Source organism: Neolamprologus brichardi, chromosome 14, assembly GCF_056152115.1.
Source record: "Neolamprologus brichardi isolate AB-2024 chromosome 14, ASM5615211v1, whole genome shotgun sequence".
NCBI lineage: Eukaryota > Metazoa > Chordata > Actinopteri > Cichliformes > Cichlidae > Neolamprologus > Neolamprologus brichardi.
The window spans coordinates 7971072-7988310 of record NC_142117.1 but is presented as its reverse complement, the minus strand read 5'-3'; the positions used below and the strand labels follow the sequence as shown (position 1 = coordinate 7988310).

The 17239-nt window shown below is 40.5% G+C and overlaps 1 protein-coding gene across 1 annotated transcript in view; it reads right to left on the bottom strand.

Moving 5' to 3' along the window:
- The window catches only part of LOC102785730 (chloride channel protein 2-like), a 211472-nt gene extending 199712 nt beyond the window's left edge, over positions 1–11760 (bottom strand). The window contains exon 1 of the mRNA XM_087850736.1: positions 11494–11760. The gene's annotated coding sequence lies outside the window, so the exon portion shown is untranslated. The remainder of the gene's footprint in view (positions 1–11493) is intronic.
- Positions 11761–17239: the final 5479 nt, after the last annotated feature.

The window sequence follows — 17239 nt, the reverse complement described above, 5'->3', positions numbered from 1 at the left end:
TACTGTATTCATTAAGGCTATTGTCTTTTAAATGTGTTCTAATTATTTATATCATATTTGATTTTATATAAGTTTAAAACCTTGCGCTGTAACATTAGCCCATGGGCTCACAGTTTGGTGGACACCAAGTACTTGAATGCTTTAGAAAAGAATTACCCCAAGGCTAACCAAAATTTTAATGGGTACATCGAACTTAGGAATTTTTATAGTGAGACATCCAAAATCATATTAATGACTAACCTTAGTCTGGGGATTGGTCATCTTAGATGCTCCCTCCACTGAAGTGTGGCCTGTTTTCTGCATTTTTTCCGTTATACGATTGCATTTATCTCTGCCCGTCAGGGATTCTCACATTAACTTTTGTTAAGTTAACGCTCATTCTCCATTTTTAAGGTTGTAATGTATTTATATTATCCTAGCAATAGCTCTGTAGCTAGCCGCCAGGTAGCATGCCACTATATGCCAGCTAGCTCAACTTCAGTAACCTTCCTAATATGCTATCAAATTTACTTATAGGTATAAATAAAGTAACCTTGGACCTACAAACATTGCTGTTTAATTTTCTGTTTTCATTTATGTCCGAAGTGATAGCAGAGCTGTCCATTTTTACTTTTTGGAAATCCCTGAGTCAGAACATGGTATATCATCTTTAGGTGAAAACTAGCGAGCTAACTTCCTGCTCTTATCAAACTCCATTAAACTTCACTAATCCTCTTATTAATGAATATTTGAATATTAACTTTTTTGTAGCACTTGAACAACAGCCAAGATCATTTTCATTAAAGATGAAAGAATTTAAACAGTTTTTAACCTACAGTGATGCTGCAGTGTTTGAGTTTGGAAACCGAAGAAGTTTGGACCCGTTAATGACTAATAATGTCAGACTTACGGCAAAATGTGGTTTAGAAAATTCTTTTCACTGTCACAAACTAGACAGCTAGAAGATGAGTCAGATATTAAAAGTTAGAAAGTTAAAAGTTTGGCAGTTTAAAAGAAGAAAACTTCAATGCGTTTTCCAACCCTGAAAATTTTGTGTGTTTTGCAGTGAGGGATCACAAAATGCTATATTTCAATCCACCCCTCTGTATTTTGAGAGCCTGTAATTTTGAAATTGTGAAGGTAAAATTTTGTGGTTAGGTCCTTTCTCCTGTCTTTTAATACACTTTAATTCAGCAACAATAATTCAGCAGACTACTCCATGCACTGGCATTGAACCATAATGGTGAGGTTCCATATAATAAGTATGAGTTTGAAAAGGTATTTCTAAAGTCTATACTACAGGGTTAGCCATTTATATAGATACACTGTAATAAAATGGGAATGGTTGGTGATATTAAAGTCCTGTTTGTGGCACATTAGTACATTTCGGGGGGGGGGGGGGCAAACTCCTCAAGATGGGTGGTGACCATTGTGGCCATTTAGAAGTCGGCCATCTTGGATACAACTTTTGTTTTTTCAATAGGAAGAGGGCCATGTGACACACACTTATTGGTAATGTCACAAGAAAAACAATGGTGTGCTTGGTTTCAACGTAACTTTCATGAGTTATTTACAAGTTTCTCTTTGTTCACAGCCATTGACATGTCAAAGAGGTTAACACGTGAGGAGCGGATCGAAATTCTGGTGAACGCAGTAACCGGGTCATTGCAGCAGATTTCAATGCAAGACACCCTACGAGACCACCCATCTCCCATGCTACAGTTAGCAAACTGCTTGCTAAGTTTCGTGAAACTGGTTCAGTGTTGGATTTGCCAAAATGTGGACGCAAGAAAACTGTCACTAATGAAGAAACATCAGTGGCTGTCCTAGCTTCATTCAGCAAGAGCCCACAGCGTAGCACTCGCCGCATGTCACTGGAGAGTGGCATTAGTCTAACATCTCTTCGGTGGATATTAGCTACTCACAAATGGCACCCTTACAAACTCCGGGTACTGCAGCATCTCAACGAGGATGACACAGATCGGCGCACAGAATTTGCAGAATGGGCAAAACAAAAATTGGAACAGGACCCTCAGTTCACGCAGAAGATTTTGTTCAGTGATGAGGCAAACTTTTATGTGAATGGTGAAGTTGACAAACAAAAGCACCGCTATTGGTCTGACACTAACCCACATTGGATGGATCCCTCCAAGACTGCTGGAACAACAAAAGTGATGGTTTGGTATATGGGGTACAACGATAGTGGGTCCATTCTTCATCAATGGAAACCTCAAGGCCACTGGATATTGTCAGGGTCCCTGTGCCTACCTGGTCGGCTCAGTATGGCTACATATGTTTTTATTTTCATTTTTGTTCCTGCTCTCTCCCTTCCTCTCTCTCCCTCCTCCCTCTGCCTGGGTGGAGCTCACCTGTGGGCTCCTGCCCTTGGCCCACGCACCTGGTTGCAATCACGCACCTGTGGCTCATCACCTTAGAGTGTTCCAGCTCCTTTTTAAGATGGCAGCTCTGTGTTTCTCATTGCTGGACCGTTGCCGACCCTCGTCAGTGTAACCCCAGCTCAGTTCACTCTAGAGTGTTTCTCAGCGATCTTCCTTTGTAATCCCTTCGTGTCTCTGTGTACAGATTCCCTGGACCAACCCCTGTGTTACCCGAGTGATCGAGTGTGCGAGGAGTGTGAAGAGGAGCGTGAGGCGTGGATGGAGTGTGTGGACTTCCTGCGTCTTTCCCCATTTGTGTGTGGACCCCAGAGCCTGGCTTTCCCCACACCTTTGTAAATAGATCACCTGGTGTTGCTGTAATAAAGACTCTTGTGTTTTCAAAATTTAGAGCCTGCGCGTGAGTCCGTGCAGTTGTGACAGATATTTGAAATTGCTACATGATGATGTGTTTCCCTCTTTATGCACTGAAGCTGGCACGTTCCCTGAGTTTTTCCAGCAACATGGTGCACCACCACATTATGGGTGCCAGGTCCGAGCATTCCTAGATGAACAGTTTCCTGGAAAGTGGATTGGTCGTCGTGGGCCAGTTGAATGGCCCCCAAGGTCTCCCGATCTGACCCCCTTAGACTTTTATCTTTGGGGTCATCTGAAGGCAATTGTCTATGGTGTGAAGATACGAGATGTGCAGCACCTGAAACTACGGATACTGGATGCCTGTGCTGGCATTTCTCCTGCGGTGTTGCTATCAGTGTGTGAAGAGTGGGAGAAGAGGGTTGCATTGACAATCCAACACAATGAGCAGCACATTGAACACATTTTATAAGTGGTCAGAAACTTGTAAATAACTCATGAAAGAATAAAGTTACGTTGAAACCAAGCACACCATTGTTTTTCTTGTGACATTACCAATAAGTTTGATGTGTCACATGGCCCTCTTCCTATTGAAAAAACAAAAGTTGTATCCAAGATGGCCGACTTCTAAATGGCCACCATGGTCACCACCCATCTTGAGGAGTTTGCCCCCTCACATATACTAATGTGCCACAAACAGGACTTTGATATCACCAACCATTCCCATTTTATTATGGTGTATCCATATAAATGGCCCACCCTGTAGATTCAGTTGTGATCTAAAGAAAAAAAAAGGCTGAACCCTGGCATGCTAAGATTTATCTTTTGAGGTGAGACTCTGTAATGTGACCCTGTGACTCTGTGACTACATTAGCGTCGCTGCAGGGTGATTAAAGCGCACACACAAACAGCAATACACAGTGCAGGTAACAGTCTATCATCAGGACTATCCCATGCATTGCCAAACAGTGTTATAAATAAATATCAGCCTGAGAGTATAAATGTGCACATGCAAATAAACACTCTAGAAGAACCAGTAAGCTTGGGGTAGATTTTTTTTTCTTTTTGCAGCCCTCACTGCAAACTCTACAACAAACACTTTTTGACTTCAGTTTCCTCCCTGGTATACAACAAAGCACATAGCACCGTGAGGGTGCAGTCATATTTCAAGCTGTGAAAATGCTGGGAGTTGGACACTGGAGCCTTTTTGCTATTACATCTTCAGTTTTTCTTTATTCTTTTCCATTTGTTATTAGCACTGGTTCTATCCAACTGTCAAACTAACTTTTCTAGCTGCATATGAATGAGCTTCTTTTTTTTCTCTCTTTCTCCCATCAGCTGAGCTACGTTGAATAAATCATCCCGCAAATCCCCTGGGCCAGACGGGCACACCGTCTAGGTTCACAAAGCACTCGAGATTCTCCTGTCACTAGCTTTGCAGGAAATGTGCAATGACAACTGGAGAGGAGAGGTAGCCTATTTTAAATGCAGTGTGTATAATTTTGCAAACAGTTTGCTTTGAGATTACAGACACTTCAGCAAGACAACTGTCAGAAACAGGTGATGATTTTTTTTTTAAAGATCAGTCACTCTATAAGATACACTGTAAAAAATCTGTAAAATACTGGTAATTTTTTTGCCAAAATGTTATGTGTTTTTCTGCTGACTTTTTTTTTTACATTTCTATCAACCTCAATACATATAATTCTGTAAATTTACTGTACAATTTCCCTACCGATTATGGATACTTTTGTGAATTCCAATATGGAAAATTTCCTCATATAAAAACAACAGATTATAGCATGCTTGTATTCTTTTTTATTTTTTACAGTGTAATAAATTGCTTCCTAAAGTTTCTTAAACTCAAACACAATTATTTTGACACTCCATACTTCTCACACTGTGCTACTCTAAAGTCACACCATTATAAACGTCAGCTCTTTAAGATAAAAGGTCTGTTAATTTGGCTGCCTTCCATTGTGATCATCAGATTTATCAATGGCACCAGCTGTGACAAGCAGCTTGAAGAGGCTATTAGGGTATTAAGAGCCTTTAGTGCCTAATTCAAGTCCAAAACAGAATAGCTGATGTGACCTTATATATCTGCTTAGTGATCAGAGAACAAACAAGCATCTTGCTTTTGAGCTTCTGTCAGCTGGGGAAGAAGGATTTCTTATCTAGTGTTGCATGCTTTGTTGTGTTTTAATGTTGAGTGTATTTTAGTGTTGCATGCTTTTATTGTATTTATTGGAGCTTCTTCTTTTTTATTTTGTTTAGTTTTACATTCTTTTAATTATTCTTCCCCCTGGTCAGGATACATTTTATGCTGTAAATAAAGTATATATTTTATCAATTATTTTAACCAGATTTTACATGTCTTTCTGTTCCCGTGATCATACCCTGCTGCTCTTCCTGTTTTAGAAGGGGTTCCCTTCTAACTTACACCCGTGACATTTTCAGGCATTTGAGTTTTGACCCAGAGCAGTTTTGATGTCTTAAAACTGTCCCGACCAGCCACTATAAGGGATCAGTTATCCTATTTTGAGGTGGGAAACCATTACATTTTTCTTTTTAATTGTAAAGAGCATTTCCCTCCCCCCCCTCTCCCCTCCCCCCAATCTCTTCTTGTAACAGTCAGCAGTCAAATTTCTATACTTTTGAAAACCTGCAGTACGTTCAGGAAGAGGTTCAGTATTGTCTGAAATTGATTGTCTATACTGAAATAAGCAATACCATCTATAGAAGAGAAAAAAGAAACATCTGGATGACAGAGTGTGTTGCTACAAAATATGTATGTGTCATTCATTTTAAATGAGCCCTTTGCAGATGTGCTATCAATTCCATGTGCATTCCATGTGCATTCTCTGATCTATAAGAATGTGCGTGGGTCCAGGTGTGTCTGTGTGTGTGTGAGAGAGTCACTTTGCAAGAAAGAAGCAGGTATGACTGCATTGTGTGTGTATAGCATCTGCATTGTGTGCATGTCTACCTGGAAATGCTCTGCCTATGAAAGTAATGCTCTCCAGACAAAAAGAGCTTTATTTCTCAGCAACACCCTCACTGATGTTTACAAGGAAGGTATTTGTATGCTGGGAGGTGGACTCATTGTTATCCCCATAAATTCTTTTTCTTGGCTCTCAAAGTGACTCCAGAGTAATGACTGTTACACCTGAGGACCCCCTAACTTACTTGCAGCCTCTGGATTGATGGAATAAGTATACATATGCCCAAAAAAGGAGACCCCCGGTCTTACACTACAGATTAAAACCATTCACAGTGAACAGGTTCACCTGAAAATAGGGTGATTCAGGAGTTGGCAGTTTTTAAAAATGAATCATCCTCCCTCAAATGTGGCAGCTGAGGCCATTTTTTCTGTACCTCTCATTTCTTTTCAGGGTTATAAGTAAGTTAGGGATATATATATATATATATATATATGAAAACTTCCAATTGATCTTTATCCCTGCAGAGATCAAACTAGAGAGCCTTTGATTGTGAACCTATGCCAGTCTTCTGCTGTCCAATTTTGGTGAGCCAATACAAACTAGCCTCACTTTCTTGGGTTTCTTTGGTCACCCAGTGCAATCTTCTGCTGCTGTAGCCCAGACAGAGTGGTCTGAAAGAATGATAGAAACAAAGGATTGACCTTATTGTGCTAATATCGAGCAGGTCAATACCAGTGCTGGTATCAATACTATTGATATCTGCATCAATCCACCCACCTCGACTGCATAGCTAAAGCAAGCCAATATAGCTAGCTGTAATCTTGATTTGAATAACAGGAGCTTGTTAGGCTTTCAGATTGTATTATGGCATCAAATGACTATGTATATACTTTCTCAGAAATCTAATATCAGCAAGGCCACAATGGAAATACACTAGTACAGTGGCCAAGGATGCTGACACCCTGACCCCCATCTCCTTTATAGGTAGTGTCCGTTTGCCCTTTGTCTGCCCCTCACTCTCAGTAACTCTTGCTTCCTGCCCTGGGGGTGGGGGTTGATTGTCCTCCTGCCCTGCACCCCAGTTCTTTGTTCCCATTCCAGGCCTATTTTCTATTTTGTATTTTTACACCCATTAACCGCAATATTATAATGTTGCAAGCAATCACAAACTATATTCTCTTTAACTCTGATGTATATTAAGGAATCTATTCTCAACAATAGCTATGTAGAATTAAACCAATCTCAATTAAGCTCTTATTTCTAAACCCCAACCCGCCCCAAATAGATGAACTTCATTAAAACTGCCTTTCTGTCATGTGAAGGCTGTGTGCAGGCAGGAAAAGGACCCAAAATGCAGACTCACGGAAATAAAAGGTGAACTTAAATACAGCTTTAATGCTGGACAGCAAGATAGAAAACTGGCTGAATTAGAATACAAAATAAATTAACGCGGCAGGCTGACAGACAGAACACACCGTACAATATGATGGTAGCCAAACCAACCAAAGGCTTAAATACACAGAGGGAGCAATCAGGGAATGGGTAACAGGAGGGAAACACAGCTGGGGCAAATCAGGCCTAACGAAACAGGGGAAGCAAAACCAGATACATTAACATAAGACATGGACCTTCAAAGTAAAACAGGAAACATAACACAGACTTGACACAGGGATACAGCAACTATGGAACAGAACAGAAACCAGAAGGCACAACTCTGACAAAGAAACCAAAAGACTAGAAATGATAAATAAAGGCAAAAATCAAAGTACAATAATAATGAAAACTCAAAACGACTCAGGCACCCGAACACTTTCTGTTAGCAGAAGTAGCTGAAAACAAAACAGTCTGTCTGATCTCCTCTTCACTTCACGTGTTCGAGCACTTCATGATGCAGCACACTCTGGCTCACTCTTTAAGGCCATCAAAGTAGAAGCAAGATTCAAAGATCAATAATAAATACTGGGAGCAGTCCAACCCTCCCCCCACCACCACCACATTGCACCTTTCTCTCTTCCTGTCTCAACAAGACTCACACTATCCCTCGAGTGGTGAACTTTAAAGGAAAATCCATCACACACTCTGGGCTGCACGTCCACTGACACACTCGGTCTTTATTTGCTGGTGGACAACTCTATTAGAGTTGTGATATGTTGAAGTGAAAACTCCCCTCAGGCCTGCAGTGCAGACCTGCGGCTCTTTGCCAGCTCGGCTGATGCCTCACCTAATTGTTTCACATTTAAATGTCAACTACGGCGTTAATGGAATGTGTCTAAAGAGCCTGTGACTGAAGGGAAGTAAATGTTTTACAGAACCATGGAGAAAGCCAACATGCAGGGCAAGATTTATGGTTTCCTAATACAGAACTGGTCTCATTTCACAACTCAAGGAGCAACTCGATCACACTTACACAATGTGTTTAACCCCGTACATGTTTAAGGAATGTCCTTTTAACTTTAGTAATGTATTTTAGTTGGCAGTGTGCTTTGTGCCTGCCCGTTCTCAATACTGCCTCTCTGTCATTAGGCATTCGATACAAAGTGTCCAGCCATGGCAACAATGAAATCAGTCTCACTACCAATTAGCCACAAACGGTATATAGGACGCACAGGTTCAGTGCTAAAAGGGATCTTCTAATCCAAACTCTGAACCTTTCCTAAGTTGTCATTGATACCTTATCTCACCTTTTGGTTATGTTAGGGCTTAAAGTAACCAAAGGGTGAGATAAAAGAATGTAGAATCCATTATACTCAAAGCCTAGAAAACTTGTGATTTATACTACTATCGATCCTTTCAGCATGCTTACACGGCAACAGTCTCATGGCATGGTATCACTTCTATTTTATCTATCCTATCTATAGATTCATCTGCAGATGCATGAAGTGCGGTTTTGCAGGAAAAAGGAGGACGCAGGAAGACACTGGAGGTTAGAGGGGCTAGAGGAACTGATAAGTTCATTCATCCTCCAAAGCAAAGACCACAGCTCAAGGAAATATTTCTTTAATAATCTTGTGTTTGTGAGATGTTGAGCGAGTGTTATTAGCAGTTCAGTTGCTGTTTTGAATTTTGAATATGAAATTTGAATTTCAGTTGCTGTTTTTAAATCATAGTTTATGTTTAAAAAACAAACAAACAACAATGATAAGAATCAGGTCAGGTCTTTTCTCACATGTTGCACACAGCAAGAGGTTCTTTTCATCAGATGTGTTCTCACTTTTGGAGATATTCAGCAGGTTTAAAAGACAGTGCTCACTGAGTAAAGCTTTTAGGAAGCAAAAGATACGATACCCACTTGCTAGCTACGGATTCAAAACTCTGTTACTTGTGCTGTTCTGATGCAGCTGCAACTGGAAATCACATTGCCTTTGTCCCAGACATCTGACACATTAAACACCACAGTCTAATGAAGCTGTGGCAACAGCAAGTGCAATGCAACTTATGTCCCAGTACTGGTACCCAGTATTGGTGAAAGTTCGGGGACCTCCACATCGCCACCATCTCCCACCTTTTTTTTTTTTTAATCAGACTGGAAGCACTACAGTTTGAGCATGGAGATTTTGTGCATGTTAAACTTATTCACAGTTGGTTTTGATCTACACAAAGAAAAAAATCTGAGTCCAAGACCAGGAATACAACTAATTTTTCCATATGGTAACAAAACAGACATTATCTGCCACCCCAGAAAACCCCAAACAGATTCTAAATGTAATCTATTTAGAAATTCAGATTTTTTTTTAACATATTGCAAAAAGCTGTATAATGTCTGAGGATCAAAATGGAATCAATCCAAATTGAATTTCATGAAAGGAAGGTCAAAATCAGCTTTGTATTTGCAGGTAGGAAGCAAAACAATCTCAGCAAGTCAGTGTGCAGAAATAGGATATTTAGGCGTATGTATTCGCCATTAAACTGAGTGCTGACACGGTTTTTGGAAAAAGTCACTTAACCGATGCCGTTTCTCAAGAAACAAAATGCAGGAGTAATAAATCACATTTCATGGTTTCTGTGTCTGTGAACATACATATAACACACACTTCTAGTGACACTACAATCACACAAAAGGATGTGTTGCACTTCTACAAACGATAACTCTGACCTCCTGTCAGTGAGCTGACAGCTGACAGGCTATGCAGTTTTCTGCAGACGTACTAGAAAATTTGCATTTGAACTACTTGTTTTGATACATGTGCTGTCAGCACAGGACACCTCACATATTGTGCTAAATCTGGATGTCCATATTAGATCGCGGATATGATGAATGTTGATTCTGCTTCTGGAGGAAGGGAATTCTTCTTCCCCACTCTCACCAAATGCTTCCTTATAGGGATCAACACATTTTGAGAGGATTTTCACTCTAATGTTGTAGGGTAATTACCTTACAATACAGAGTGAACTAGTGCTAGAAAACTTATAAAATGAATTGAATCAAACTACAGTTCGTATTTAAAAGAAACCATGTGATCAGGGCTCACCTGTATATTTCCCTGCAGACATTGCTGCGCCTATTTGGGGCTTCTTTGGGTACAGTTACACCACTGAGGGTCAGATATGGTCCTGGGCTGGACTTGATCTGAGTTACAGCTATCACTGTGTGGAGTCGATCTAATCTCATTGTCACAACAGATCTGACATCCATTCAGCGCGGACACATGGCATGAGCCACGTGAATCAGTGCCATCAGTTCAGGCTAAATGTGACAACATTTGGGCCACACTCGGAGTGCTACCTGGCTTTTGTCCAATACAACTTTTAACAAAGTATATTTAAACAACATTAGCAGGACCACAGAGGAAGAAGACTTGAATACCAAAGTTGTTATGCAAGCAGTTTCTTTCTACTTCAGTTTGCCTTTCATATAAACAAACGTAAACGTTTCAATGATAACTTCATTCTCGAATCACATTAATTCAAAGGAATTTCGTACATAAAATGACACGAAATGTCTAATTTGAAGTCAAAACTCTCAGTAGCTCCTTATTTGAAATGTAAATAATGGCGCCAGATTCTGTTGTTAGTTCTTAAAAATGTCAGAATTCGTTCCAAGACCGAGAAACACCTCTGAGAAGTCCCACTTATGTGAGAGCTCTCACTTTTCCAACTTCTCCCACTGTCGCAGCATATTTAGCCGTGTAATCAGATGACTGATACACACTGAGAGAAACTGGCAAACCGAATTAAAGAACGATTAGTGGAAGGTCCCAGATCGATCATATCTGAATGTGTGTGGGAAGCCCTGTAACACGGATGCTCTGGGCCCCCTGGTGGGACAATCCAGGTACAGCTGGTCCTTGTGTAACCACTCTGAAGTATTCATCACAGTTAAGTAGCGGGACCTGCGGAGAGTTCACGCTGTGCGCAACAGGAAGCGCTCCGCTTTGATTCCACTCGGACAAAACCAAAAAGGGCGACTGGTGGCCTCGGGCCCACTCAGAACTGTGTCAAGAGTCTCCGTATTTGGAGGCATGACTAAAACCACAAGGCGCACAAATTAAGAGTTTTTTCTCCCCTCTCTTTTCTTGAAAGGGTGAAGCACATGATCACTTCCCTATTAAAACAGATAATGTGTGAAGCGCTGTGGCCCTCGGAAAGGCCGTCTTGTGATTTGAGAGCTCGCAGCTGATGTGCAGATAGCATTATCTGTCCCGTGACAAGGAAAAGACGCGGGTGGGGGGGGGGGGGGGGGGGCGTGTGTGAGAGGGACAGTAGGAGGTAAGGAAGTTGAGGGGAAAAGCAAAAGAGGCTTGGTAACACACGCGCGCGCACATGCACGCATGTACGCGTGCAAGGACACTCATCAGTCGCGCAGTGCGCAGGTTACTCACCGTCCTTCGTCGGGGCCCTGGGTGTCCCCCAGTGGAACCAGTGAAACCCCCGGCAGGCGTCCTGAAGCGGCGGTGAGCGGTCAGTCACCTGCTGCTCTCCATCTCTAGACCCTCCGAGCGCTGAGGGCAGAGGAGGAGGGGAGGAGGGGGAGGAAGAAGAGGAGGAGGGTGCTCGGGAGGAAAGAGGTCGAAAAATCCCGCAAGTTCAAAGGCAAAGTTTGATTCGAGGCAACAGTTTATCCTCCGCTGGAACTTGTCTGCTGCTGCTGCTGCAAAGATTCCAGGCTCCTGTCCGGATGCCGCCGTTTCAGGCTGCCGGGTGAAATCCTGTTGGCTGCAACAAACAGCCCCAACTTCCAAGACGCGTTTAAAAACTCCCTCCACCCAAAACACCCCCTCCCTGTTACCGAGTGAAGAGACGTCCTGATAAATGGAACAGCGTGCTCACCTGTCTGTTCAATAAACACGGAGCGCAGAGAGAGAGAGACACACACAGAGAGAGAGATGCTCCTCACACATTCAACAGCCGCTCCTGTGTTGCAATGCGGGTGCTGCTGCTGCCGTGGCAAAAAACCCCAAAAAAACAAAACAAATCTCTCTCTCTAACACACACACACACCAACACACACACACCCCTCCTCGGCTGCCCATGCTACCCCCAGATGTGCTGCCTCCAGCGCCCGGAGCTGACCAGGACAGAAGGGGATGCGGCGAGCAGCGAGCGTGTGGAGGAGGGTGGAGGAGAGCTCACTGTTGGAGGAGGCATGGGAGCTGGATGAGAGAGCGCGATGTGGATACCTGAGGGAGATTTGGGTGAAATTAGGTGGCATGCAGACAAAGACGGGTGATCAGTAAAGTGGCGGAGGAGCATCTGTGCGTGCCGCGCGTCAGTGCGCCTTAACCGGCGTTCCTGCACACGTAGAGCTTTCATGGTCCTTTCATTTAAATCTAGAAGTAATCGAGTTCTTTGAATGAAAGAGCATGCGGTCTCTTATGCAATAAGTGATTCATTTAGGAAATTATTTTGTTATCTTGATATAGATAAGCTTGGGATTTGTTTCTGAGTATTCTTTCTGCTTCAATTTATGATTTAAATATCTTCATTTATACGCACACACACACACACACACATATATATATATATATATAAGTCAAAAATCACTTAGATGGTGACAAGTCAATATTTAGTGAATTGAAAGGAAAGAACCAGGATTGGTTTAAATAATTAATAATATATTTTCTCATTTAATGTAATCTCTGCTGAGGGATCAGACTTTGACTGTGATTAAAGATTAAAACACTAAAAATGAAAGTAGCCATCACCTCAAAACTGAGTGATTAGCTAGTGATGACATACAGCCTTATTCTCATTTTTTGACCGTAGCAGGCACCACACTTTACAAAATAAACATCATGATGTGTTTAATAAGACATGAAAGTGGCGATTAAGAGCATAAACTCGTGAGAAAAGCATTTACTGAGGTCAATAAGGAGGGCATTTTACATAGAGTTTGCAGAAATCTTTTGCAACCAGAGGAGTCGCCCCCTGCTGCCCAATAGGAAAAAAAATACAATTTTAAGTCCTTTACTTCAGTCCAGTAAGGTGTCTTTGAAATACAGTATGATGTGGGTATAATTTATTATTGATTAATTATTGTCTTTCTCTAACTCGAGACCTGAGAGTCAGAGTGTGCCAAGCTGTCTATTGTGTCTGATATCAGACTGCCTTTGAGTCTTTTTTGGACAGAGAAACATGCTTAAATGTTTTTCGCCACTTCATATATTTAGTGATTGACCCTTGGATTTTAATAGCTGTGTATAAACAAGATTTATTGCATATACATACTAGATATGTGTTTTAGGATAGAGTAAAACTTTCATGTTGTGAACCAATTATCTTTAAAAAGGCAACAGTAGCCGATCCCACACAAACTGATATTTTGTTTAAAAAAACAATAGCAGATTGGATGAATGACCTTCTATTTGTGATGACTTTTGGGGATGGCTGAAAATAAAAAGGAAAGGCAACATTACATGTAACCCCCTCCCAATTGGAAGAGAACAGCTGAGGGTAAGGGGAGAAAGACAGGACGTGTGTGTAAGTCTGTGTACGTGTGTGAGTGGGAAATTACATTTACATGCAAAAGATTTAGTGGCTGTATGAACACATAAGTCTTAATCATATTTTGGGAGTAAAAAAAGTGCAGACTCACCGTCGGGGGCATTGTTGCTTTGCAGAGTAATGTTGGGGTTTCAAGTAATTCCTCTGCTTTTGTTTTGTTCTAATTGTGGAAGGTGAAATGCCTGCACCCTGCTCCCTTTGAAACAATCACTTATGTAGCTAGGTGTTGTTACAGTTTGGTAATTAGACTTTGTACAAATTTGTTACAAGGCTGTATAAAAAAACCCCACCAGTTTGCCAAAATGCATTTACTCTTATTATTTGCTATTGTAAGCATTCAAACCCTCTGGAAATCTGTGTTTTGACTTGACTTTACAGCGCTGAACTTTTATGGTTTCAGGAGAACAGATAACAGTTACTGCTGGTGAAGTACATCACTGTTTGAGAAGCTGGAAAATCTTTGACCACTCCAGAAACCAGTTTGGTTAAATGTCAGTATTTAGTGTTTCAATAAATTATGAGTTATGAGTGTGCAGTCCTCCTATTTCCCTCTTTACCACTTACATCAACTAAAATATTTTTTATAACTTTTTTCAGCCATCATCATTTACGTTATTCACTTCAATTCAGTTGTATTTATACAGCGCCAAATTACAACAACGCTTTATATTTTAAGGTAAAGACCCTACAATAACACAAAGGAAACAGGGAAAACCTCAACAATCACAGGATCCACTGGGAGTAAGCGCTTTGATGAGAGTGGGAAGGAAAAACTCCCTTTTAATAGGAAGAAACCTCCAGCAGAACCAGGCTCAGGGAGGGCCCGCCATCTGCCGCGACCGGTTTGGAGAGAGGCAAGGAAGACAGAACAAAGAAACACCGTGAAAAACTAATAAATAAATAAATTCAGAGTGGTCTATAAACACATAGTGAGTGAAAAAACAGGGGAAAAAATGTCCCTGGTCAGATCTGAACTGCTGATTGTTGCCAGCACTGTTTGTATCTCATTGTATGAGGCTACCGTGATGCATTCCAGCATTTGAAACCTCATTATTAACAATCCCCCAAAAAAGCTTTATCAGGGCATATAACTCATATCTTCAGTCTTATTAAATCATTGTAAAAAAAAAAAAAAAAAAGCACTAATTTTACCATTTTTTACAGCTTAACTTAATGGACAATGGTGCTGCAGGGAAATAGAATATCTGTAATTTTTGTTTGGAGCATAAAAACATACACAAAAGCTCCATAGGAACAAGGCTTTTACACTTTTTTAAAGGGATTTGGTCACATTAAAATGAACAGAAGAGTTTGATTCTGGATCCGTGGACCTTTTTATGTTATGAGGTTACGTTGGACTTGATACATATTAACTAAGGAAACAAATGTCAGTCCACTTTTGTATGCCACGACATATATTGCACACATACTTGTCTTTTTATATTTCTGCGTATATTTATACCTATATCTCTATATTTATCTTTTTATCGTAATATTTATCTATCATAACTCAGTTTCAACACTCATTTTATATGAGTCCTTGTTGTTTGTTGTATATTTGCTGCTATGACAACCCAATTTCCCTCTGGGATTAATAAAGTTTTTCTGATTCTGAAATGTTTTTCTTACATCACATTATGTTGTTAATCCTGCATTGAAATAAGTGAAATCGTTGTTTCAGTAAAGTCATGCTATTTGTACAGCAATGCCTCCACAATCACATACTTCTCTTCTTAGATGTATTAGTTTTTCATACATAAAACATTAGAAAACATACTGCTGAGAAGTGTCTGTTGTTCTTAGTGAAAAAGAAAAAAGCGAACCTTGAAGGGTTTCCAGAGTTTCGATTATCCAATTCTGATTTTCCTTTGCAGTCATGCGCAGAAAGTTTTTCCAGTTAAAACCTTCAATCTAAAAGTATCTGGTCTGAGACATATCTGAAGTGTTTGACTGTAAAAGTAAAAGCTTATGAGACCCTTTTTAATATCAGCACAGCACAGGGGTTTTATATTTCTAAATGTGACTCTCTGCTATGGGCCGCATGGATGAAAATAAACAGCAGAGTAATGGGAACAAAAAACAAGAGAAATATCATCCCAAAATAACTTAAAGTGCAGACTGAGCAACTTTTTTTTTACACAGAGAAATAATTCAGAGGTTCATGAGACATTTGTGTTGATATATTGCAATAAAAATGCATTTGTGTTTATAAGACAGGCAATCGTAAATTGCCTTTTTCAGGCCTAAAGAATTTCCAACGGAAAATGGTGTGTGGGCTGCTTTTATGTAGCTCGTCTGTAGCCTTACCGGCAAATCCAAGCACTTTAAAGCAGAAAAGCTCCTGCACCTCTAAGAGCTCCCCCCCCCCAAGGGTTAAAGATGCTATATATTAGATTTCCACATTAATAATTATTCTGACATTATTTTAAAAAACTTTAGCATATCAATAAATAAGACAAGACTGGCCTGCTCTTTTGGTATCAACCTACCCTTTTAATTTACTTTATCCACACAAACAAGAGAAATCAGGAAAAGCTCAGGACGATCCCGCTGTTATACCAGTGCCACATAATTCGAGTCCTTTGTTAGACTTTCAGTTGTAGTTGAAGGGGTTTTGTTAACAGTTTAGAAATTACATTTTTATACGTAGTTTTCAGAGGCTCAAAATGAGGCTAATTGGACAAGCTAACATAATTTTTAACGTAAGGATTGTTTTTATTATTTGGATGAAAATCCTTACCAGTTACTGACTGCTTCCAAATCTAGAACCCACAGTACAACCAGATTCTGTCTTTCCTCCGCTGAGATGCTCTGCCAGGCCTTTAGGTTGTTTGCTTGTTTGTGGGTTTCTGCATTCAGTTGTGTATTTAATAAATGAAAAGCATGCTCTGTTGGGTTGAATCATGCTGTATTAATCTGAAGCATACATGAAGGCAAGCACACTCCAAATGTGCGGTTGTGAAAGTCTGCAGTATCAAGACAGCAAAATAAATAGTAAAATAAGCTTTTGGCTGTAGTGCAGGATTAGATGTCATTGAATCAATTCCTCAGCTAATCCAGTCTGTTTGCCTAAGTATCCTCGGGCAAAATACTTAAGCTCAAGTTGTGAGTGTGCATGAGGATGTTAGCTCTTAGACATAAAAAAAACAAAGCGATTGTGTGATTGGATAAATGAGGCTTATAGTAAAAAGCAATTTAAGCACTCAGTTAGAGTAGAAGTGCTCCATATCAGCACCAGTCCATTTAAATGTTGGCAATGCCATGTGATGTAGTTCGACTAGAAAAGTTAACTAAACAACAGTGATGTAAGACAGCAGGGTTTAGCTAAGAAGACATATATAGTGAACTAAGCAGTATAGACAACTGTAATGTGAACATCTGACAAATAATGTTGACAATAACCGGGGTACTGGAATTCAAACCCATATACATGTGAGACATTATTTGTTTTGGAGCCTTTGACAATGTATGCCCGACTCTTTTTCCACAGCCCTTCTTCAGACACAAAGCAGAAAGCATAAAGAAGTCAATAAAGCAATTTGTAACACCACTGCATTGCCTCTCTGTGATCTCACTCAATTATCCCGTAGATCAGCGAGCCAGCTGCTTCACAACCCCAAAGCA